At 36.5% G+C, this 25929-nt stretch overlaps 1 long non-coding RNA gene across 1 annotated transcript in view; it reads right to left on the bottom strand.

Moving 5' to 3' along the window:
- The window catches only part of LOC138166106 (uncharacterized), a 335461-nt gene that overhangs the window by 13209 nt on the left and 296323 nt on the right, over window positions 1-25929 (bottom strand). The window contains exon 4 of the long non-coding RNA XR_011169530.1: window positions 23990-24041. This is a non-coding gene — a long non-coding RNA (uncharacterized lncRNA). The remainder of the gene's footprint in view (window positions 1-23989; window positions 24042-25929) is intronic.

Raw genomic sequence — 25929 nt, 5'->3', positions numbered from 1 at the left:
GGTTCCTCTAAAATAAGCCCTCCCCTGAAAATAAGCCCTATTGAGATTGCTACTGTAGTGAAGGTGATCCCCTGCGCTACACACTACATTACGGTACCCTCTGTATGCACCGTCCTCCCCCCCCCCCGTGAAATGCACGCCGCGCTCCGAGCTGCATCCAATCAGAGCTGCAGCAGTGAGAGTCATCCTGTTCTTCCCCAGTGATTTGCTTATTGAATAAAGGTACATTTTTTTGTTCACATTTACCTGTTTATTAAAATTGCTGTCAATGTTCATTAAAATAAGCCCTCCCCTGAAAATAAGCCCTCTGGTGTTTTTCTGTCCAAAAAATTTCATAAGACAGTGTCATTATCGGGGAAACACGGGTATATGTACATGTATGTGTCCATACATATATTTGAAATCAGATCACTATGAATTATATTGAGGCTTTATAGGTGAGTGTAATTAATTTTGAGATTAATTATTATGTTAGCAGTCATGAAAACCAAGTAAATACAATCATCAGTGTTTGTTTTTTTTAAAGCTCAGCCAAGCATGAATGTCATTGTTATGGCTCCAAGATCAGGAAGAGAGGTCATTAAATAAAAAGGAGCTTTTCAAGCCTGCTAGACCCATCACCACCCTCCTCATCCTCTTCCTCTTATCATCGTCATCATCACTATTTCTATGACAATAGATATTTACCTAGTGCTTCAAAATGTTTTCCACACGTAACTCATTGGAAGTTCACCACAAGGGAAAGTTGAGCATATCAGGGATTCAGACACAGAGGACCTGGCCTTGTCCCTTACTGGCTAGGTCGGGGTGGGGAACCTATGGTTTTGAGGGCACATGTGGCCCTCTAGGTGTTCAAGTGTGGTCTTTTGACTGAATCCAAACTTCACAGAATAAATCCCCTTAATAAAAGGATTTGTTTTGTAAAATTTGGACTCAGTCAAACCCAGATGTGGCCTCAGGTTGCCCACCCCTGTGCTAGGTGACCTTGGACCAATCACTTAGCTTCTCTAGTCCTCATTTTCCTTATCGTAGGATGAGGAGTTTGCACCAGATATCGCCTGAGGTCCCTTCCATCAGGTTTTAGTCCTAGGGACTTAGCTGTGAGAAAGGCACCTAATACCTGATACATAATGATCAGAGAGAAAGCTCATCTTTCTTATCTTTGTATTTTTTTTCCTTAAAAATAAAAGGGTATTATGTGATTAAAATTTTGGTATAAAGCCAGAAAATCCTGCTAGTCATGAAATAATTGGAAAATCATAAATCAATCTTCTCTATGTCCTTAAGTCATTTTTTAGTGAAGTAACCTTGCTCAGGAAAGGTGCTTAAGTAATTATAAATTTTATTGTAATGACTTAAAAGGGAAGATCAAATGAGACAATGCAGGTAAAGTGGTTTTCACACTTTAAAGTGCTATATGAATGTCAATTATGATGATGGTGATAATATTAATGATGACAATGAAGAAGATGTAAAGGATCTGTTATTTTGATGGCAGAGGGAATTCTTGGGGTGGGAATTCCTTCTACTAACCGTGTGTGAGAATAAATAGCTAAGGCCTAGAAAGCTATGTAGAGATATGGTGGTTAAAGTGACTGGTCACATAGCTAGACCCAAGGAGATATTTGTAAGGAACTTATTTAGCTCTGACATATAATGGATGGTTACTAAATGCCTTGTTCGCCTTCCTAGGCCACTGTCAACTGGCCAGTTAGTATCAGATGCTTTCAGTACTCAAGACAAACATCCCACTCACTATTCCATACTGTCACTGTTATGAATACTAACATAAACAAAATCCACTATATTTTTGCAATAACTAATAATCATTGATATATCATAGCTTTAGAATTATATAATGTATTGAATGATAATATCCAGTGTATAAAATGACATATATAATGTATAGAATATATTTAATAGCACTCAATTGTTAAATATTAAGTACTAATATGAGAAACAGCTTGCAGAAGTAGACCAATTTTGCTGGTCTCAGGCTCAAATCCTGCCCCTGACACATTCTAGCTATGTGACCTTAAGAAAGTCACTTAAGCTCTAAGTTCCTCTAAGCTATTTTCCAAGACTGTAAGCTGAGAAGTGACTAATTACATCTGCTGGAGAAGTTTATTCTTTGGGTATCCCCAGTTCCTAGGAAATCATGAATCCCCCAATAAGAAAAAAATAGGGTAACAGTAGTGTCGCATGGCCAATTTTTTCAGTTTTATTTTTGGTTTAAAGACTGATTTATTAAAAAAAAAACTCCCCCCCTTTTTTTAATTTCAAGAACTGCATCCCCTGATCACCTCCAGAGTGATTTCTTATTATAAAGTAAATATGAAGTAACTGTGTCAGTAATGACGAGATATTTCTGTGGATGAGAACTCTCCTGCCCATTAGGTGTGCCTTGAGTGCCCCATTTTGATCACAGCAGCAAAGCCAAGCATGTGTCTTCTGCCAGATTTCCCAAGCAGGGATTCACATACATGAATGCCTGTATTTCTTTGTTACTACATAATTTCTGTTAGGTGATAATCATACTGCAGGCCTATTTTAATAAAATAAACAAATTCTTTCCTCAATAGCAGTCTGCAGCTGTGGGGGAGGCTACACCAATTAGAGTGGCAATATACCAGTGCTTTCTTTACCAGAGGACAAGGGAAGCTGCAGGGATAAAGGGACACTAGGCTTGGGTCAACTCATTGTAGTTTTCATGTATGGAGATCGGCAATGGCTTTTTAACTGATTGAGGTAAAACAAGTAACATGTGGACATTTTGTTCTTGTTTTGGGGTTGTTGGTTTTTTTTTTTTTTTTGCTTTTTGGAGGGTAATTGGGGTTAAGTGACTTGCCCAAGGTCACACAGCTAATTTGTGTGTGTGTGTGTGTGTGTGTGTGTGTGTGTGTGTGTTAGGTGTCTGAGGCCGGATTTGAATTCAGGTCGTCCTGACTCCAGGGCCAGTGCTATCCTCACTGTGCCACCTCACCACCCCATAGCCTTTTTTTTTTGGAGGGGGAAAGGCAGGGCAATTGAGATTAAGTGACTTGCCTAGTGACATGGCTAGTAAGTATTAAGTGTCTGAGGCTGGATTTGAACTCATGTCCTCCTGATTCTAGGGCTGGTGCTTTATTCACTGAGCCCCCTAGCATATGTGTGTGTATTTCTCTACATTACTTTCAAATTTGCCCTTCTTGCCTGAGCTTCCTTCTGTGCTTAAAAAAAAAAATTCAACGATCCACTTTTTGTGGGGGAGGGCAGCATTATTACTCAAACCTTGACCCCTTTCCCCCAGTTAAAAATCAAAATAGAGAAAAATTCATAAAGAAAACTTATAACGAATGAAAATAATCAAGCAAAATGAATCCTCACAGTGGTCATTTCTAAAATGTATTTCTCTTTCTTCTCCTTGTGTGCAACAGTCAGTGAGTCAATACACATTTATTAAATGCCCACTATGTGCCAGCCACTGTGCTAAGGAAAGAAAGGTTAGCCAGTCCCTGCTCTCAAGAATCCATGGGGGAGGCGACATCATGCTAACAGTTACATAAACAAGCTACATGGAGGATACATTGAAAATAATTAACAGAGGGACGGCAATAGAATTGGTGGGGGCAGGTGGGGAGTCCAGAAAGGCTTTCTGTTATGAGGTGGGAAACATGCCTCATCACAGGTACTAAAATGCCTTACGATAGATGCACTTGGTCATTACATTGACCAACTTACATCTTTTAAGTTTTTTGTTTGTTTGTTTTGTTTTGTTTTTACAATGTTACTTATCTTGTTTGAATTGTTTCTTTGGTTCTGCTCACTTCTCTCCACTACATTCACAGGTAGTTCTAGGACCCAGAAATTTCTGAAGTCCATTCTTTCATGATTTCTTACAGGGCAGTAATATTCCCAGTTATTGTTTGTTGTCCAGTCGTTTTTTTAATTGTGTCCAAATCTCTGTGACCACTTTTGGAGTTTTCTTGGCAGACATACTGCAGTGCTTTGCCATTTCCCTCTCCAGCTCATTTTATAGATGAGGAACTGAGGCAAACTGGTTAAGTGACTTGCCCAGGGTCACATAGTTAGTAAGTGTCTGAGGCCAGATTTGAACTCAGGAAGAAGTGCACCTGACTCCAAACCTGGCACCCTATTTCACTGTGCCACCTGGCTGCCCAAATATTTCCAGGTATTCATATAGTAGCTAACATTTTGGTAGCATTTGCTATGTACAGTCTGTTTTTAAGTGCTTTCCAGTTACCTCACTGGATCCTCACAACACCCTTGGGAAGCAGATCTTATTATTATCCTCATTTTACAGAGGAGGAACCTGAGACAAATAAAGGGTTAAGTGACTTGTCCAAGGTTACACAGCTAGTGTATGCACAAGGCAAGAGAATTCAAATTCAAGTCCTATGACCCAAATTAAAGTTTCTTTCCATTATGCTGAGCCATCTTGTGAATTTTAGTGAATTGCCAGTACAGAAGAAAAGATAAATATGAGGTGGTCTTGTGGTGGATCATCAAAGTTTCTACCTGACTGGTTTTAATCAGATATTTACATTTTTTTTAAATGGACAAAAAATTTCACTTCCTCTTCTTGCCATCTATGTGGTCTTGGGTAAGTCACTTACATCCTCTGAGACTTGGCTCTCTAGTCTGCAAAATAGACATGACAGTGGCAGTATCAGCTACCAGACACGGTTGCTCCTAGGCAGCTGAACGCTTCCTAACAGCTAAAGGACTAGGGAGAAATGAGCAATTTTAAGATTTTCTTGTTGAACTGCCTCTGTTGATACTGTTTCTTTTTGATAAAGGCTCTGAGCAGAAGTGGAGGCATTGTGTATTCCTGTTTGCTGCTGTTGTTTCAAATGAGTATCTCAATTCTTTGCACAGATGTGTTTATGGTACCACCTGTGGAAAATCCCCAGGAAGTTGTAGAGAAGCAGCTGGGGGCATTTTACTTGGCAGCCCAAATTTTGGTCTAACCCACCATAATCAAACAGAGAGACTGAAAACCTGAAGTTTGTCCTTTTTCTTAGGTTTCATTTCATCTGCCACATGGCATGAGGTAGATAGAAGTCTGAAAATTCGCAACAAGTGCCAGACTGGGGAAAGTAAAAAGTAAAAAAAAGTTAAATGTACTGTTTAATGAAGGTCCCAAGCTCCTGAAATTCTGACCTGCTCTAGACATGATGAGTATTTACTTAAAAATAGGCACGATCCTTTCTTTTGTAAAATACTTCTTCCCCCAGTTGGACCTATAAGAAAGAGGGAAGTTTACCCCATTATCATTCCTCAAGCAGATCATTATACAACAATGGTGTCTAATGCTTCTGTTTTCTATTTTATGGTTATATGAAGCCAAGAGATGGGAAATAACTAACTAGAGTCAAGAGGGTGGGGAATCTGCAGCCTTAAGGACATATATGATGCTCTAGGTCCTCAAGTGCAGCCCTTTGACTGGATCCAAACTTCACAGAACAAATCCCCTTAATAAAAGGATTTGTTCTGTGAAACTTGGATTCAGTCAAAAGGCAACATCCAAGGACCCAGAAGGCCACATGTGACCTCAAGGATCCAGGTTCCCCATCCCTGGACTAGCCTATGTTTCATAGCTAAAGTGGAAAAGTTAGGATTTGAACCTATGTATGTCCTGAGACTCTAAATTCTACCTTCTTTCCATCTTCCCTCAGCAGTATAATAACAGTATCAATATTGATAACAATAATCAGCATATGCATATTATAATTATTGTATTAATACTTTTGTATTATTAATAATAATCATATCATTAAAAATACTAACAAAAGCACAAAAATTTTAGTGTTATTAGAAGATATCTTGATGGCCATCCTGATTAAAACATAGCAATTTATGTGGTTCAATGGATTGGAAAAGAAACTAGATTCAGGAAACCTGAGTTCAGATCTAGCCTTTGTCACTTATTTACTAAGCTGTGTGACCCTGGGCAAGTCATTTAAGCATTTTAACTCAATTTTCTTATTTGTAAAATTGGGATAATAATAAGAGGCCCAGCCTCTCTGTGCTGTTGTGAGGATTCCAAAATATTTTAAAGCGCTTTGAAAACCTTCAGGTATCACATAAATGCTAGCTATAATTAGTTATCATTAAAGACCTCCCATAAGCAGATTCTAAGCCCTTCTGAAATACTTCATTCTTCTTTGGGACATCTCTCAGTCTAAAGAACTTTACACAGTCTCTTTGCAACACTCTACCCATTCTTTCAGGTTCTGGAGCTGAAGAGAAGTCTAATCTTTCCTTCACCTAACAGTTCTTCAAATATTTCAAGTGAGTTGTTATGTATCAACTAAATCTTCTCTTCTTCCTGTTTGACATGGTACATCCTACAGATGAGAAAGTAGATATTCTGTAAATCTGTAATTCTTAAATCTTATTTTATGGACCTGTTTAGTCTATGGACACCTTCGCAGAATATTTTTTTTTTTAATTTTAAAGCATAAGACAAAATCTATAGGATCAAGAAGGAAAACTATTATATTAAAATGTAGTTATCAAAAATTTAAGAGACAAACAAGTTCACAGACCCCAGCAGCCCTGTGATACCTGTGATACCCCAAGCATACCTGTGACATTTCCCTCCCCACAAAAGGAAGATATTTAATTTTTCACCTCTCAAGTGGTGACATATTCATGTATTTCTGTATATTTTGAAACCAGTGATGGGGGCAGAGTCAATATGGCAAAGTGTGCAAAGAACATTTCTGCAGAACTCTCTGCACCCTCTAAGAAACTTTTAAAAAGCACATCAAATCAAATTATGAGCTAGATAATAATAAATTTTTGAAAAGGCACAATCAGATGTTCCTCCAGCCTAGGACAGCTTAGGAGGAGAGAAAGAGAGTTCTATAGATTGGGGTGGGGGCTGGCCAGGAGTACAGAATGGCAGAAGCAGTACCAGCCATGGGACTTGGATGAGAGGGCAGCAGCAGTAGCAGCCACAATGGTGGGAGTGTTTAGCACCCAAGGACAATAAGGGGAATAAAAAGCTAGTCAGAAAGAGACAGCTGAGGATGCCAGTGCTACCACTTGGCACAGGACTAGGAACTTCACCAACTCTCCAGAGTCCTGGGTCATAGTTATATTGTAGAGGGAAGATCTTGTGGTTGGTGGTCATGAGGAACCAGAGACCCCACCTGGGTAAGGGGCAGAGGGAAGTACAGGAAGACAGTTAATGGAATTCTCCCTGGAACGCACCATTTTGGAAGCACCAAAAACTTAGAGGCACGAAGATCTAGCCATAGGAGCTCAGGCTACTCTTTGTCCTTGCCAGAGGTGAGCAGACTTAAATACAGAACATAAAGTCCAAAGTCAAGGATTATTATTATTTTCAGTATTTCCTTGGTATTCTTGACATTTTCTTCTTCCAAATGATTTGCTTTTATTTTTCTAATAGAGCAAAATATTTTTGGAAGGATGTTTTATATTACTAGATCTTAAATTCTTTTATAAAACAGAAATTATTAAAACTATCTGGTACTGCCTGAAAAAATGGAAAGGCAGATCAATGAAATAGAGTAGACATACAATTTACAGCAGCATATAAACATAATAACCTTGTATTTGACAAGTTTCAAGATTTAATATTTAGGGATAAAAATTCATTATTTGGCTAAAAATTGTTGAGAAAGCTGGAAAGCAGTACAGCAGAAACCAATATCTTACACCACTTACCAAAATAAGGTCAAAATAGATATACTATCTAGATATAATGGGAGATTTTCCAGGAAAATTAGGAAAAAAGTGGAACATTATTTATCATATTTGTGGAGAGGTAATTTATGAATAAACAAAAGATAGAAAAGAAAGTTAGTTATAAAATAGATAATTTCAATTACATTAAATTAAAAAGGGTTTGTATAAATATAACAAATGTAGCCAAGATAACAAGGAAAGCAGAAAACTGGGGGAAAATTTTTTTCTAGAAAGGTCATCAGATATAGATCTCATATCTAAAATATGTAAAGACGTTTGTCAAATGTAAAAATATGAGTCATTTGGCAATTGATAAATAGTCAAAGTCAGTTTTCCAATAAAGAAATCAAAATTCAAAAGAAAATTATGGTCATATGCAAAAATTCTCTAAATCATTACTGGTTTAGAAAAATAAAAATTAAAACAACCTTGATATGTCATTTTACACCTAACAGACTGGCTGACATGATTAAAAAGAAAGTGACAAATGTTGGAAGGCATGTAGAAAAATTGTGACACCAATTCATTGTTGGTGGAATTGTGAACTAATCCAACCATTTTGTGGAAAAGTCTGGAATTATGCACAAAGTTATTTAACTACCTAGACTCTTTCTCCCAGAAATACCATGAGTAGTTCTATTTCCAGAGATGATTAGGGAGAAAGGAAAAGAACCTGTATGTTCTAAAATATTTACAGCAGTTTCCTTTGTGGTGATGAAGACCTAAAAATTGCAAGGATGCCCATCAATTGGAGAATGACTGAACAAGTAGTAGTATATGATTGTGATGGGATACTAATGTGTCATAAGAAATGATGAGCTCAATATCTTAGAAAATATGGAAAGACTTGCACAAAATATTGAAGAGAGAAATGAACAGAACCTAGAGATCATTGAGTATAGTAATAGCAATATTGCTTTAAGAACAACTTTGAACAAATAATATATACATATATGCATATTATACACACACACATATCCAAATTAACTATAAAGGAAATAAGAAGACACTATCTTCATCCAGAGAAAGAACTGATGAATAGATGTATGTATAGACTAATTTTACACACACACACAGGCATATTGTGTCTAATGGAGGTCATCTCTAAGGCAAGGGGAAGAAAAAAGGGGAAAAATTACATGATAACTTTGTTTTATATTTAAAAAGAAATAGTGAGTCATACATTGTACATTTGTAATTTCACATGCAATTATCTTTTTAATTATACTATGTTTTGGAAATCTTGTTTTATTCCATAAATTAAAAATAAAATAGATTGAAAAAAAGAAAGAAAATAGATTGAAAAACTAAGGAAACAATAAAAAAGAAACTAATGGGGAAAAAAGCATTTATAAAAAAAGAATAGAGACAGAAAACTGTGATTTCAGAGAATTGAAGCTGAAGCACATTGTCCACCTCCCAATATAGAGGCAATGGATTCATGGTGCAAAATGAGGCATAAATTTTTCAGACACACTCAAAGTAGAAGTCGTTTTTTGCTTGACAATGATTATTTATTACAGGAGTTTTGTTTTTCTTTTGTTATTTCTTAAATTGTAGGAAAAGGACCTAGGATGGTTCTCCCCACTCCCAACAACAATGAAAAAAAGAAAGAAAGAAAAGGTTGATTGAAGCATTATCTAAAAAGTATAGAACAGAGCAGAAGGAAGAATAGGAAAACAAATCAACAACAAAAAGCAGACAAGCAAGATAGCGAAATTACATGTCACATTTATCACATACCTAAAGACAAAAAAGTAAGCTATAAATAATAAGGATTCAGGGATTCATAGATAATCATCTTTTTCTATTTCACTATGTCTACGGAAATGCTAATTTTATTTGGTGAGGAAAGAGAAAAGAAACTAGTATAATTAAGATTGAGACCAATTTCAATAGTGAATTGCAATAGTGCAAATATATACACATATGTTTGTGTTTATATACACACACTGTATAATTTAGCACAAGTAAAGCACTGTTAAACAGAATAAATGTACACATTTTAAAGTAAGTCATTTTTTTCTTAGGCATTTTTGGGGGGTTGGTGTACCACAAAGTGGCCCACACAAATGGTCTATGGAGTTGTCAGATTTCAGAGGGAAATTTGCTCCAACTTCCCACCATGATTTCTTAGTAGAAAACCAAAATTATACCTTCAGCTACCAATATTTAATAACAAAAGATGCTTTGGAACATAAATATTTCAGTCTTGAAGCTTAAAGGGAATTTATAAACCTGAATTATTAATGATGTTCAACAAAATTTTCTGGATTTCATTTTAATGATTAATTAGGTCGTGGTGTCTCCTTCCCCCCTCCCCCATACATATTTACTGCTCGAAATCATATATAAACTGTTATTTCTAGTCCCAAATCTATCTATGACATTAAAGACAACCATACATGTACATAATAAGCAGTTTCCAATTTTTTGTCTTTATTGGAGTAGGGAGCACAGAAAGGATATTGTGTGATACTGTGATACATCTGGTTGAGTGTTATCACAGGCAGCCATCATCACAGACTATTAAGAAAGGCAATGGCTAATTGAATCTAAAAGACACTGAAAGTATTAAAGTCAAGAAATTAAGAAAGATAATAATGTGTCTCAACCCTATCCTAGGCTTTGTTGGAACACTGTGAAGCCAGGATCAGGATAAAATTTCCATATCCTTAATCATATTTTATTGGATTTTCATCATATAAAATGAGTTCAAGAAGAAAACAAGCTAAAAAAATCAAGTGAGACATTTAGGGAGAAAATCAGCAGGCTGCATGTTGTGACTTTATGGGAGAAATGATTTTTCATGGCACAATTCCAAAGCCAAATCTGTACACATTAAATAAAGATAAACTCAGCAAAATGAAGCTTAATTTTATTTTTTTAATAACATTTTTTCAATTACCGGTAAAGATAGTTTTCAACATCCATTTTTAATAATATTTTTAATTCTATTTTTTCCTCACTCCTCCTGCCCTCTTCCCCAAGATAACAAGCAATCTGATATAGGTTATATGTGCATGATCATATAAACATATTTCCACATTAGTCATGTTGTCAAAGAAGGAACTGAATAAAAGAAGTCTCTCTCTCTCTATATATATATATGTATATATATATATATATACACACATACATACAAAAAAAACCAACAACAAAAAGAGAGAAAATAATGTTTTGATCTGCATTCAGACTCCATAGTTCTTTCTCTAATTGTGGATAGCATTTTTGATCATTACTTTTTTTGGAATTGTCTTGGTTAATTGTATTGCTGAGAAGAGCTAAGTAAATCATATTGATTGTTGTACAATGTTGCTCTTACTGTATACGTTGTTCACCTGGTTCTGCTCACTTCACCATCAATTCATGTAAGTCTTTCCAGGATTTTCTGAAATCTGGCTGTTCACCCTTTCTTATAGAGCAATAATATTATATTACATTCATATAACACAACTTTTTTTTTAGAACTTCTTCAATTGATGGGCACTTCCTCAATGTCAAATTCTATGCCATCACAAAAAGAGTTATTATAAATATTTTTGTACATGTAGGTTCTTTGCTCATTTTTATGATCTCTTTGGGATACACACCTAGTAGAGGGATTGCTGGATCAAAGTGTATGCATAGTTTGATTGTTCTTTGGGTGCATTTTCAAATTTTTCTCCAGAATATATGGATCAGTTCACAACACCACCAACAATGCATTAGGGTTCCAATTTTCCTACATCTTCTCCAACATTTATCGTTTTCTATTATATTAGCCAATTCATTTGGTAGGAGTGAGGTGGTGCCTCAGAGCTGTTTTATCTGCATTTCTCTAATCAATAGTGATTTAGAGTATTTGTTCATGTAACTATAGGTTTAATTTCTTCTTCGGAAAACTGCCTATTCATATCCTTTGACCATTTATCAACTGGGGAATGATTTGTGCAAAACTTTTAATTTAATGTAATCAAAATTATCCATTTTGTGGATTTCATAATATTCTCTGCCTCTTATTTGGTCAGAAATTCTTCCCTTCACAGATCTCACAGGTAATCTATTCCTTGCTCTCCTAATTTGCTTATAGTCACCCTTTATGTCTAAATCATGTACCTATTTTGTCCTTATCCTGCTATACAGTGTGAGATGTCAATCTATGCCTGGTTTCTGTCATACTATTTTCCAGTTTTCCCACTAGTTTTTATCAAATATGAGTTCTTATCCCAGAAGGTAGAATCCTTGGGTTTATCAAACAGTAGATTACTATAGTCATTAAATATTGTTTCTTGGTTAACTGATCTATGACTCTGATCTACCACTCTATTTAATAGCCATTACCAGATAGTTTTGATGACTGCTGCTTTATAATATAGTTTTAGGTCTAGTACAGCTAGGCCACCTTCCTTTCCATTTTTTCCCATTGATTTCCTTGACATTCTTGACATTTTGTTCTTTCAGATTAATTTTGTTATTTTTTTCTAATTTTATAAAATAATTTTGGGTAGTTTTGATTGTCATAGCACTGAATAAGCAAATTAATTTAGTTAGAATCATCATTTCTATTATATTAGTTTGTCCTTCCCTGAGCAACTAATATTTTTCCAATTATTTAGATCTGACTTTATTTCTATGAAAAGTGTTTTGTAATTGTGTTCATATAATTCCTTGGTTTGCCTTGGCAGATAGACTCCCAAGTATTTATATATTGTCTACAGTCATTTCAAATGGAATTTGTCTTTCTAGTTCTGCTTGCTGAACTTTGTTGGTAATATATAGAAATGCTGATGATTTATGCAGGTTTATCCTCTATCCTGAAAATTTGCTAAAGCTGTTATTTTGAATAGGTTTTTAATGTATTCTCTAAGTATGTCATCATATCATCTGCAAACAGTGATAATTTTGTTTCCTCATGCCTACTTTAATTTCTTTGATTTCTTTTTCTTCTCTTATTGCTAAAGCTAACATTTGAATATTGAGTGACAGTGGTGATAATGGGCAGCCCTGTTTCAGCCCTGATCTTACTGGGAAGGTTTCTACCTTATCCCCATAACAAATAATGCTTGCTGATGGTTTTAGATATATATTGATTATAATTTTTAAAACTCCATTTATTCCTATACTTCCATGTTTTTAATAGGAATGGGTACAGTATTTTGTCTAAAAGACTTTTTTTGGCATTTATTGAGATAATCATATAATTGCTATTGATTTTGTTATTGATATGGTCAATTATGCTAAGAGTTTTCCTAATATTGAACCAGCCTTGCATTCCTGTTATAAATCCCATCTAATCATAGTATATTAATCTCATGGTAAATTGCTGTAATCTGGTTGTTAACATTTTATTTAAAAATTTTGCATCAATATTCATTACGGAAATTGGTCTATAATTATTTTTTTCCTTGTTTTGGCTCTTCCTGGTTTAGGTATCAGCATTATATTTGCATCATAAAAAGAGATTGATAGAATTTATCATACCCAACTTTTCTAAAATTCTATTCACCCCCTTAACTTCCTTCTTGTTTATTTTTTAGTTATATTTGTCCAGTTCTGAGAGGGGGAGGTTGAGGTCCCCCAATAGCAGAGTTTTGCTTCTGTAACTCACTTAATTTCTCTTCCAAAAATCTACATGCTGGATCACTTGGTTCATATATGTTTTGTATTGATATCACTTCATGGTCTGTGGTCCTTTCCTTAAAATTTTTTTTTTTTTTTTTTGCTTTTTGGAAGGGGGAGGGCAGGGCAATTGAGGTTAAGTGACTTGGCCAAGGTCACATGGCTAATAAGTTTTTAAGTGTCTTTTAAGTGAGGCCAGATGTGAACTCAGGTCCTCCTGACTCCAGGGCAGATGCTATATTCACTGCACCACCTAACCACCCCTATGGTACTTTTTAGCAAGATGTAGTTCCTTTCCTTGTTCCTTAGTTAGATTTTTTTTTTTTTGCTTTTATCTGAGATTAGAATTGCTACCTGTTTTTTTTTTTTTTCAGTTTCAACTGAGGCATAATATATTCTGCTCCAGCCTCTTATCTTTACTTGGTATGTATTTGTCTGCTTCGAATGTATTTCTTGTAAGCAACATATTGTAGAATTATGTTTTTTAATCTAGTCTGCTATTTCCTTTCATTCTATGGGAGAGAACATTCCATTCACATTCAGTTATGATTACTATGTATTCCCTTCCATCCTATTTCCCCCCTCTTTATATTATTCTCTGTCTTTTTGTCATGTCCCTCCTCACCAGTGTTTTGCTTCTGACCACCCCAACCCATTCTTTTTCTTTCCCTTTTCCTCTTCTACTTCTACCCTACAATGTTAGATAGACCCAACTGAGTGTGTATGTTATTTCCTCTTTGAACCAAACTCAATGAGAATAAGGTTCAAACAATGTTCACCCCCTCTCTTCTTTCCCTTTGTTGTAATAGGTCTCTCATGACTCCTCATGTTATATAATTTCTACCATTCTGCCTCACTCTTTCCTCTTCTCCCAGTACAATCCTTTTTTTCACCCTTCAATTATTTTTTTATCATCACATCAAAGTCAATTTATCCCCACACACTCTAAATATACTCCTAACTGCTGTAATAGAGATATAGTTCTTAAAAGTTACTACAAGTATCATCTTCCCATGTGGAGATGTATCTAGTTTAACCTTGTTGATTATCATATTTATGTTTTTATTCCCCATTTACCTATTTACACTTCTCTTGAGTTTTGTATGTGAAGATCAAAATTTCTGTTCAGTTCTGGTCTTTTCATCAGGAAAGTGTGAAAGTCACCAATTTCACTGAATCTTTTCCTGTGAAAGATTATGCCCAATTTTGCTGGGTACTTGATTCTTGGTTATAACCCAAGCTCTTTTTTCTTCTAGAATATTATATTCCAAGATCTCTGATTGTTTAATATAGAACTTGCTAAATCCTGTGTAATCCTGACTGTGGCTCCTTGACATATTGATATTCTTTCTGGCTGCTTGAAGTATTTTCTCTTTGATCTGATAATTCTGATATTTGGCTACAATATTCCTTGGAATTTTCATTTTGGGATCTCTTTCAGAAGGTTATTGGTAGATTATTTCAACGACTATTTTACCCTCTGATTCTAGAATATCAGGACAGTTTTCCTTGATGATTTTGTGAAAGATGCTGTCCAGGCTCTTTATTTATTTATTTTTGTTTTTTTTTTTATGGCTTTCAGGTAGTCTGATAATTTTTTAATTATCTCTCCTGGATCAATTTTCTTTGTCAGTTTTTTTTTTTTTTTTTTTTCGGTAAGACATTTTATATTTTCACCTTTTTTTTTCATTCTTTTTATTTTGTGTGACTGATTCTAGATGTCTCATAAAGTCATTAGCTTTTACTTGCTCAGTTCTAATTTTTAAGGAATTTTCTTCAGTTAGCTTTAATAACTCCTTTTCCATTTGGCCAATTCTGGTTTTTAAGATGTTTTCTTCATTCAGTTTTTGTGCTTCCTTTTCCAAGTTGTTGATTCTTTTTTTCATAACTCCCTTGCTTCTTTTCTTAATTTTTCTTCTACCTGTCTTACTTGATTTTTAAAATCCTTTTTGAATTCGTGGAAGAGGACTTTTGGGACCTGAGACCAATTCACATTCCCCTTTGAGTCTTTGCGTGCGGGCATTTTGACATTGTAGTCCTCTTCTGAGTTTGTATTTTGATCTTCCCTGGCACCATAGTAGCCTTCTATGGTCAGGGTTCTTTTTTGTTTGCTTTTTGCTCATTTTTAAAAGTTGACCTCTGCTCTTGGGGTACAGTGGATGCTGTCTCAAGCTTCTTGAACTGGGGGCCATAGGTTTGGTCACTGACTTTCGGTGCAGAGGACTCTGGGACTTGTGGCTTGCCCACTGCTCTAGTATGGCCTGGCCTGGTCACTCCATTTGTGCCCTGAGTTCTAGGGATAGCAGTCTGCCTGCGGTGCTGGGGCTGGAGGTCTCACAGCTGTCCAGCTATACCACTGGACTGCTGAACCAGACCCATAGGAACTTGGTTACTGACCTGTGCTCTGGCTCAGAGTCTTCTGCTGGCTTAGTCAGTCACCACTGATGCTGGCTAATGCTCTCCTTCCACCCAAGTGAGATGCACCTTTCCTGAAGGGCTTCTAAATTATCTGGCCTAGAAAATGACTTCATTCTGTCTTTTTGCAGATTCTGTCACTCCAGAATTCTTTTAGAGGTTGTATTTAAATTTTTTTTTTTTCCTGAGGGAAACTAGGGAGAGACCAGGCAACTTTCTGGCTTCTCTCCACCATCTTGGCTCTACCAAGATGCTTAATTTTAGAACAAAAATGTTCTCAGGAAATATTTTTAAAGCTTGACGTTTTTATTTAGATTTTTCCTCAAGAAATTTATCACCAAGGGCCCCTCAGTTCACTGATTGAAGAATTTACTTAATACATTTTTTTTTCCTGAGCCCTAAGCTTAGCAGTCTATCATTCTTCCAACAAATCTTTGATTATAAGAATACAGGTCTAAAAGGTTTATTGGTGTCACTGTTAGTGATTTGTCAACTTGTTAATAAGCAACATTCATTTGGTTTTTATTACTGGCAATATAAACAAGGCAATAAGTATAAAACCCAGACATTTTATACAGCACTACAAAGTGCTGTATACTCTTTATCTTACAGAAAACAACAACCATAATAATAATAATAATTATAAGGAAAAAGCATCTGACATTTATAAAGCTTTATTGTGTATCAAGTATTCCACCATATAGGAACTTTTTTTTGTTTATTTATTTATTTTAGAACCATGTAATTTTATCAGTCAGTATGGGGTAACTCCCAGTGTGGAAGCATTTTCCTTAATTCTTATAGTGTTGCCTGGAGAATTGAGAATATAATGTATGCTATTTTAATTGTCCATGCCAAAATATATAGTACTTTCAATTTATAGTGCCTGGGACACTTAAAAGTGGGGTGATTTATCCAAGTTTACACAGCCAAAAGGCTTCAGGAATAGAACATGAACCAAGGATTTCCTGACTCTAATACTAGTTTTTAGATCTTGAAGTTAGTTCTCTTTTACTAAGAGGTTTTGTATCATATGTGATTTTGCTAATATTATCCCCATTTTACAGGTGAGGATGCCCAGGTTTTATAGGGGTTATTTGTCTAGCCTGCAGGTCAAAGCCTTTAAGTTTTAGGTCCTATACTTCAAATTGAGATCCCTAACTTTTCCTCTGGACACAGGAGAGCTTCTAATCATTCCCCTAAGTGTAAAGGTGAAACAAAGTTGTGAATCAGCCTTTAATTTGTAAAACTTCTTAAAAATCATTCATTTCAGAGAAATAAATGGAAAAAAAATTTAATTTTATATTACTGAAATGAAGAGTGCTACATATTCAGAAACAGGAAGGAGACAGGGCAGTATTGGATACATTAGAAGTAAATATTTAATAAATAAATACATCAAAAGAATACTTCTGGGGTAGCTAGCCCTGAAGTCATGAAGACTTGAGTTCAAATCCAGCCTCAGACACTTGACACTTACTAGCTGTGTGACCTTGGGCAAGTCACTTAACCCCAATTGCCTTGCCTTCCCCTGTAAAAAACAAAAACAAAATAATACTTCCACATCACTGGGATTGGGGGCCAGGATCTTTGTAATCTGGAGCATCCTCATAAGATTTTTTACCCCTCCATTTATGCCAGAGATAAAGCATGAATTATAAGGATATTAAAAGATAAAAATACATTGATATTATATAAAGCTATACATATATTTTATGCATTTCTAAATTTCTAAACTTTTTCTGTGTCATCTGCTGGCCTTCATGTGTCATCTGAGGCTTCCACAAAACTCCCCTAAAATTCCCATTTAATTTCTTATGTAACTTGTGATATATTGAAACCATGATGGGGAAAGTTGCAATGTGGATGGGATAACTGTATTTCAACAGTAGGAGTGTGCCCCCTGCCCCATACCTACACAGAAATATCTTCATAGACAGTCTTAAGGAGTTTCTGTGGACAAATTTCAGCATTTGTCAATTCATCAACTAGTTGACCTCTGACCTTAATTAGGTTGATCCACGAATGAACTCCTAAATCAGTAAGTACTTATTCTGCCTGTCATACACTTTGCTAGTAGCTAGAGATAGAGACAAAAATTATAAAAGTCTTTTCCCACAAGAAGCTCACATTTTGACATATGGTTCATCAGCAGGCTATGGCTGAAGCCTTTCCAGGACAGCAGAACCTACCAGACCAATTTTCTACAGACAGTCTTCTACTATCCAAGATCAGTCCAAGCCATAATAGGGCACTGATATGATGAAATGTACATTACATAAGGTGGGGGAGAGTAGGAAGAACATTGTTCTTGAGTTGCAAGGCTTGGCTTAGAGTCTAAGAACTGACATTAAATTACTAATCAACCATAGTGAAGTGACTGCAAGTGTTAGCAAGCATTTAAATATTTGCTATGTACTAGGCACTGTGCTAAGTGCTGGGCATGCAGCTACAGAGGAAAAGAAAGTTCCTGCCCTCAAGGAGCTTACTTTCTAATACAGAAGACAATACACAAAAAAGAAGCTAAGAATTGAGGGAATGGATGGGAATGACACATGGGAGTGAGATGGCAAAGTTTGGAAGAGTGTAGCTCAGTGGCAACTGAAGAGAGAGCTAGCCTGAGTGTCCTCCTTAAATGCAGATGCTAGTAGAAGTCATCCAAATAGGGAAGGGTCCTCAGAGGTGGAAAGTACACTTCAAAATGTGGATTCCAACACTAAAGTATTATTCTTGGATGATGAGGTTGCTGGGACATAGTAGAGAATCCTAAAAACTACCACCTGGTGGGATATTCATCAACTCCATAAACAGAACAGGATGAATAGGACTTTAACCTAAGCCAAAATGGCAGTAAGGGAAGGTACTTTTCCTACCTAAGACAGGAATGCAATAAAACCACCCAGGAAGATGCATCCCCACAGGATTCTGTTGCTATGGTGCCTTTCTTAGGCATTTTGCATTATACCTACATAAACCCCGAGAGAAGTAAGGCAGAACCATTTTTTCCCCTGGTACACTTATGACCAATATGTATCATCACTGCAACCAAATCTTACCACCTTTCTCTTTATCTCTGCTACTTAACACATACCTAAACCACTCCTCTTCCAATTATTTGATTACTGCTAAGACTATCACCATCCTTCTGGTAGCCAAATTCCAAAATTGGGTGTCATTCTTCAATATCCACTCACACTTACCCCACATATCCAATCCATCTACTTAATGTAAATCACTTTATTGAGTGTTTGTTAAGTTTGAAATTTAGAAAAAAAATAGAACAAAAAGAATTTATTTATGACATATAATCATAGATCTAGGGGTAGAAGGGACCCCAGAGGCCAACTAGTCCAGCCAACTCCTAACAAATAAAGAGACTGAGGGCAACAGAGCAGAAATGACTTCTATGGGATCACAGGTAAGTTTGGACTCAAGGTCTTTGATTCCAGAGCCAGCGCTTTCCTACTGAGACTGCACTCCTTCCCAGGTTACACTGAGCACCCATCTCTACAGGACTTTATCTAAAACTCCATAGAAACCTCTTCACCCTGGAAGTGAAAACTCACTCCACTTCTTTGGGACTTCTCGAATTAAAAGTTTCATTTGTTCCTTTGGTCTCTCCTTCTGATTGGTCGGTTCCTCCTGGAATCTCTATTTTTAAGGAGGAGGTCCAGTCCTCCTGCTTGGGTGCAGGCCAGGTGTTTATTCTTGCCGTGGCTAACCAAGTCTTCATTTCTTCTTGGGCTACACTAATGACTCACCATATTTTATTTAATATCTTCCTGATCCATTTATCTTCAATCCCTCCTCCACCCATCAGCTCCATTTAATGCACAAGACCTATCTTTCTTTTTGCTTGTATTTTTATTCATAGTTTTTAGCTTAGTAACAAGTGCAAGCACTTAATAAATACTTGTTGTCTGGATGACATTCTGTTTCCATTTAACTGATCTCAGACTATAGGACTTATTATTCTCCTGTGTGTTCCTCATTTGAGAGAAATGGAAGAAGAAAGAAAAAGAAAGAAGAAAAAAAAGAATACAGAGAAAGAGAAGGAGGAAAAGATGAAGGCAAAGGAAGAGAAGAAGAGGAGAGAGGAGAAGAAAAGGAAGAAGGTAAAGGGAAGAGGAAAAAGAAGAGGAGAAAGAAGGAGGAGGAGGAAGAAGAGGATCAAGGAGGAGGAAGGAAAAAGAGGAAGGAGGAGGGAAAGAGGAAAAGGAAAGAGGAGGAAGAGGAAGAAGAGGAAGGAGGAGAAGGAGAACTGCTATGTATGTAGTGCTTTGAAATTTGCAAAGCACATCTCATTTATCCTCACTGAAACCCTGGGAGGAAGGCACTATTATTATCTCCATTTCACAGGTGAAGAAACAGAGACAAGTAAAGGGTAAGTGGCTTGCCAAGGTTCAAATAGTCAATAAGTATCTGGTGTGGATTTGAACTGAAGCCTTCTTCACTCTAGGTCTTCACTCTCCTCCCTCTATAATTTTCCCCCTTGCTATCTTCCACAGTATGTGATTTTGATGTGTCCCCCTAGATTCTGTCCCTGGACTGACCCCTGTCTTAGATCAGCTCTAACTAGGTGTTCCCCCTTTCCTTGTCTTGAGTTAGCTGCTCTAACAGTTTTCATTCCAACAGCTGTCCCAGGACATCTCATTAACTATTCTGTACTTGTGACTCCTTTGCTTATATCCTTATGAACAGCATGACCTGGACCTTGTATAATGTTGGCTAGTATCACTGAAGCATATCATAGTATTAGGAATCTCACTGTGCCTTCAATACACAGCTTTTGGTCACACTTTATTCAGTGAAAAGATTGGAGTCTTTTTGAATGAAATAAATGAAGGGAGAATTTTTCAAAAGGAGGAAGTTTCACTTAAACAGACAGAACAATGAGCCCAGCTCATCTCTGTGAATTCATGAATTAAAAGTTGGCATGGTACTGTAAGTTAAATGGTATAGAAAATTCTAGCAACATCAGGAGAACTGGAGGCTGGATATCACTTCTTGCCAAATTCTGCATATTTATCCTTGGCTTCTGAGGGGATGTTTAGAATTCTAATTTAAAATGAAGCATGAAGGGAGAATTAGGTTCACCATTTAATAATAAAATGAATATCTTTATAGGTATAAAGACCCCTTTTTAGAGGCTCACATCTACTATAATTTTATCTCAAGCCCACAGATATATATTAAGGATTTTTCTAAAGTAATCAAAATAAGTATTATTGGTAGAAAGCCTAGATGAGTCATGGGCAATCTACAAAAATTCCAGGTAATATGTTTGCATGAAAAAAAAAAGAATTTAAATGAAGGCTAAATAAAACCAAACCAGCAGGTTAAAAATCATCATGGTCATTCCAGCAGCAACTTTGAGGGCTCCTTAGAGTTCATGATAAATAATGAAGGAGATTCAGGTATTTTCCAATTCATGCCCTAACTGACCCCACCCCCCTCTCTGTGCTTATCTAAATCCTTCATAACTCAGCTTAACTCTTGGCTATTTCTTGAAACCTTCCCTTCCTGACTCAGCTCTCAGCAATCTCCCTGACCTTTGGAAGCACTGATCATCCTTACCTCTCATTTAGGGTTTAGCATCTGATACCCTGTTATTATTTATATTTTCCTGTGCAGGCCCTGGACTCACATCTTGATTCAAAGTTCCTCTGCTGTCCTTAGGCTCTAAAAAAAGTTAGGGAGGAATGCTCTCAGTATGACAGGCATGATATGATGAAAAGAGCACCAGGGAAGTCAGTTTCAAATCCTGCATATGCCAGTTATTACCCCACTCTGAGCCCAGATTTCTTCATCTGTAAAATGAAGTAGTTGGATTGGAAGTGCTCCTGAGGTCCTGGGTTCCTTTATTTGCATTTGATTTCTTGGTGTAGAAGAGAGATCCTTCCCTCCTAAAGTGCCTCTATTTTGACCACAATTTCCTCCTTACTGGCCAGAATAGACTCCGGAATAAAAGCTCCCCTTGTCACATTGCCTGCCTGTTGAGGAACAAAATTATCATCAAGGCAAACCATGGATTTATCAGTTGTTTTATTTGAACAGAGAGAAAGAGTCCCAGGAGATGTATAGATAGCTGAAATCCCCTATCACTGCTAAAAAACAGTGCTTCTATGCCAGTAACAGGCTTATGATGTGCTCCTGGAACCCATCATCCCTTTCTACCCTTAGCCTTGAAGTGTAGGGTACACTCCCTTCACAGTACTAAGCTGAGCATCCATTGGCCCTCAGCCACTAGCTTCCTTTTTCCAAGTTTGTGGATTTTCTCATAGGAGTTTATCTTCTTTATGTGAAATGTTGCTATCCTAGCCCTTTAATCTAATCTTTTTTTCCCCTTTTGAATAAGATATTTTCTTCCATTGCCTTATTCTAGGCATGAGTCACATCCCACCAAGTCTCTTACATGGAGACATCGGTAGGATATGACTCATGACAACATAAGGAGGTAAATTTGACTTCCTTGCATGAAGATCTCAAGTTTATTTTGTTTATTATCCATGCTCAGTCCATCTGAAGTCATTGGCATTGTTCTTATTATTCCCTGTCTCCTTGGCTATCATTCCATGTTGATTCAAAGGTGCTCTCCATTTTTAACCCCTGTGTGGGCCCTTGTCACCCCTCACATTAAAGAGACTAATAGACACCTCAAGTCTCTCTCTACTCAGTTCATCTTCCACTCAGCTACCAAAATGAATTTCCTAAAGCACAGGGCTCACCATGCCATCCCAGTACTCATTCCCTAATACCTCTAAGGTCAAATATAAAATCCTCTTTTCTGCATTTACAGTCCTTTATTAAAGGACTAGCCCTGGATCTTTCCACCTTTCAAACTTTCTTACATTCTCCTCCCTTCTACATAGGATACAATCCAACAGCACTGGCCTTCTTGAAGCTCCTTTCACACAACACCCCTTTCTCCTGCATCAATTCCTTTTCAGTCTCCTGTCCCCCATTCTTGGAAGGCTCTCCCATCTCATCTATCTCTGCCTACTGGATTCCCTGGCCCACTTCTGGCCTCATTTCAAATCCTATCTTCTACAGAAGGTTTTTCCCCATCTGTCCCGATTATTTGTGGATCAACATCTATCTGCTACATATGTATCTTGTATATTGCTATTGTATATTTGCGTGTTGTCTCCATGAGAATGTAAACTCCTTGAGGGCAGGGATTGTTTATGCCTTTCCTTGTATGTGACAAAATGTCTGGCACACAATAAGGGTGTTGATTGGCTGGCTCTCTGCTGATATTCTTCTTCCTATATTGTATTTGTTATTCTTTGCAATATCTAGCTCAGTATGTGACCAGTTTTCTCTCTCTTTATTAATGCACTCCAAATCCTTTCAACTTTCTGTATCCCAGACCTGCCTTCCTGGCTATCAGTCCCCTTTCTCACATATTTCCTCCATTTTGAATGTAAGTCCCTAGAAGAAAGTGATTGTCTCATATCTGCATCCCAACAGTAGAAATGTGTTTGCATTCCTTCACTTACTAGTATCAGGTTAAAGCTATCTTAATAAGGTTTTAATGACTTTTTAAATTTTAAAATAAATTTTAAATATACTCTTGGACCCCATTACATACACTCTAACCCTGGTCAAGAGCCTGCCATTCCTATAACCTGAACCATCACAACTTTGGAGACAACCCAACATTCCCCTGTCCTTTATCCTGGTAACAGGTCTGGTATATCTTAACTACACAACCTTTATATAATGGCTAAAGCTTGTAAAGTGTTTCCCAAATAATTATTTTATTCTCATGGCAATTCTATTATCCCCATCTTGCAAATGAGGAAACATTAGATGGACAGCAGTTAAATGACTTGCCCAGGGTCACACAGCTAGTAATTCTCTAAGGTCAGTGAGCTCAAGTATACCTGATTCCAACTCTAACACTCCATCTACTGCATCACTTAAAACCCCCTAAACTTAAGATGATGTTAGTTTAATCTATTATCAGAAATTAATAATCTATTTAAACTATTATTGTCAATGAGGGAGGGTGAATAAAGAGAGCCCATGATAAGACTTTTTTTTTTTCTGTTGTCCCTAGAAGTCAGAATTGGGAATAATGGTCTGACAGGGGCAGAGAAGCAGGTTAAAGATTGTCATCAGATTTTCCCTAATGATTCAAGCAAAGTAAACCATAAAAAGGAAGTGAGTTGACATTCAGGGAATGGAGCAGGGCATGGAAATTGAAGTAAATTTCTTTGACAAAACAAAACAAAACATTTAGACTTACCCTTCTAGCTTTTGTAACTGTGGTAGCAGCATGTGAATATTCAGGATGCAGCCTGTAGGGACACCAGGGAAGGGGGCAGGATAAGCATCTATAAAGTTCCAGGCACTCTGTGTGCTAAGCACTGTAAATATTATCTCATCAGTCTTACAACAATCTTGAGAGGTAGGTTCTATTACTATCCTCATATTACAGTGGAGGAAACTGAGGCAGATAAAGGGTAAATAACTTGCCCAGGGTCACATAGCTATTAAGTGTCTGAGGCTGGACTTGAACTCAGGTCTTTCTAGCTCCAGGCCCAGCACTCTATCTACTATACCACCAAGCTGGGCCTCAGCTTCCTCATAAATTAAATGGTGAGAATAATGGCTGCTTATGCATATAACTTAGTTGTTATGAGGATAATACAACTTAATGTAGAGAATAAGTAAACAAACAAATAAATAAATAGTGCCACTTCCATATGCTTCCTTCAGGTCATTGCCATGATAGAGAGTAGTGTCATGGCACACTGGATTTGATGTCAGAAGACGTGGGTTTGAATCTTAGCTCGGTAACTCTTGCATTTAGATAGTCAGGTCTCATCACCTCTCTAGGCTTCAGCTAAATGAAAGGATTGGACTAGCCCATCTCTAAGGTTACGCTGAGCTCTGAAACTGCTTCTTAATACTGAGAAAACCTTCTATTTATTAGGCATCCAATAAGAGAAATCAATGATTTAAAAAAGCTTTCATTAAATAAGAGAGATAATTATATCTTACATCAATCAATTACAATTTCTGCTTTAAGGCACCAGGTCCATGTCCCTTGAGAGGAAGAGGCATCTATCTAAAGAACCATCCTAGAATTTTTATTTTTTATGGCACCATACTTTTAAAAATCTTGCCTATTCATTGTGCTTTGTTATAATTGCCAAGGTTTTTTTCTTGGTTTTTTTTCTAGGCTAATCAATCCTAGTAATTAGACGATCCAAAGAAAACTAATTTCGGAATCAGAAAACATGAGAAATAATTCAGATTCATAGATTACAGAACCTCAGGATTCAACATGGAAAGACTCTTATAGACTAAGACTGGCAATCTATTACTAGAAGGCTAGATCCTGCTGATGTCTATTTTCATAGGCAAGATAAGAATGGTTTTTAATTTTTTAAATATGATAAAACTTCACTTTGAAAAATAAGAGAATCGTTCTTAGCCCATATGCCTTACAAAACCAAAAGATTTTAATAAAATAAGAAAATCAGATTTTTATTTAATAAAATAATTTTACCAGTCAGGATATTAAGCCTTCCTATGAAAAGAGGCTGAAGTTTTATTTTAAAATGCAAAACCCATAAGGCTGTACAAAAATAGGCTGAATCAAATTTAGCTTTGGCCATTGGAACTGCCAACCTCTGTTAGGGCCCATCTAGTCCAGCTCCCTCATTTTATAGATGAGAAAATTGAGGCATTGAGAAGTTCAGTTTTTTTGCCCAGAGTCACACTTGTAGTAAGTATATAAGTGGAATATCAGTATGAATCTGATGCTAATAATTGCTCAGGAAGTCATGGATTCCTTCTCATTAAATGGGTTCGTGAGAGCCCAGTTGTCTTTTTTCAGCACTGTGTAATTTTGAACACCAGTTTTATCACATATAAAATGTAGGGTTTGAGCCAAATGACATATATGGTCACATTCAGCTTGACATCAATAATCACAGGAATCATGCATCTAAAACAGAAAGGGACCTTATTCTGTGTACAGTACAAGTTCCTTGTTTTGCAGATAAAGGAACTTTGCCAAGATCTCACAGGCAGTACTAGGGGGAACCATGAGGCTAATTCAGGCTATTGTGTTTCTTCATTCCAAATTCATATTTCTTTCTATATCACCTCATTGCCTGCCTCCTATAATTCTATATTAGTGATTTTCTGTCCCCATTCCACAGAAAAAGAAAGAAG

The sequence above is a fragment of the Petaurus breviceps genome, unplaced genomic scaffold (genome assembly GCF_028583685.1).
Source record: "Petaurus breviceps papuanus isolate PSGF00001 unplaced genomic scaffold, PetGlider_PUasm1.0 220, whole genome shotgun sequence".
In the NCBI taxonomy this organism is placed as follows: Eukaryota; Metazoa; Chordata; class Mammalia; order Diprotodontia; family Petauridae; genus Petaurus; species Petaurus breviceps.
This window is presented reverse-complemented; position numbering and strand designations above follow the sequence as displayed.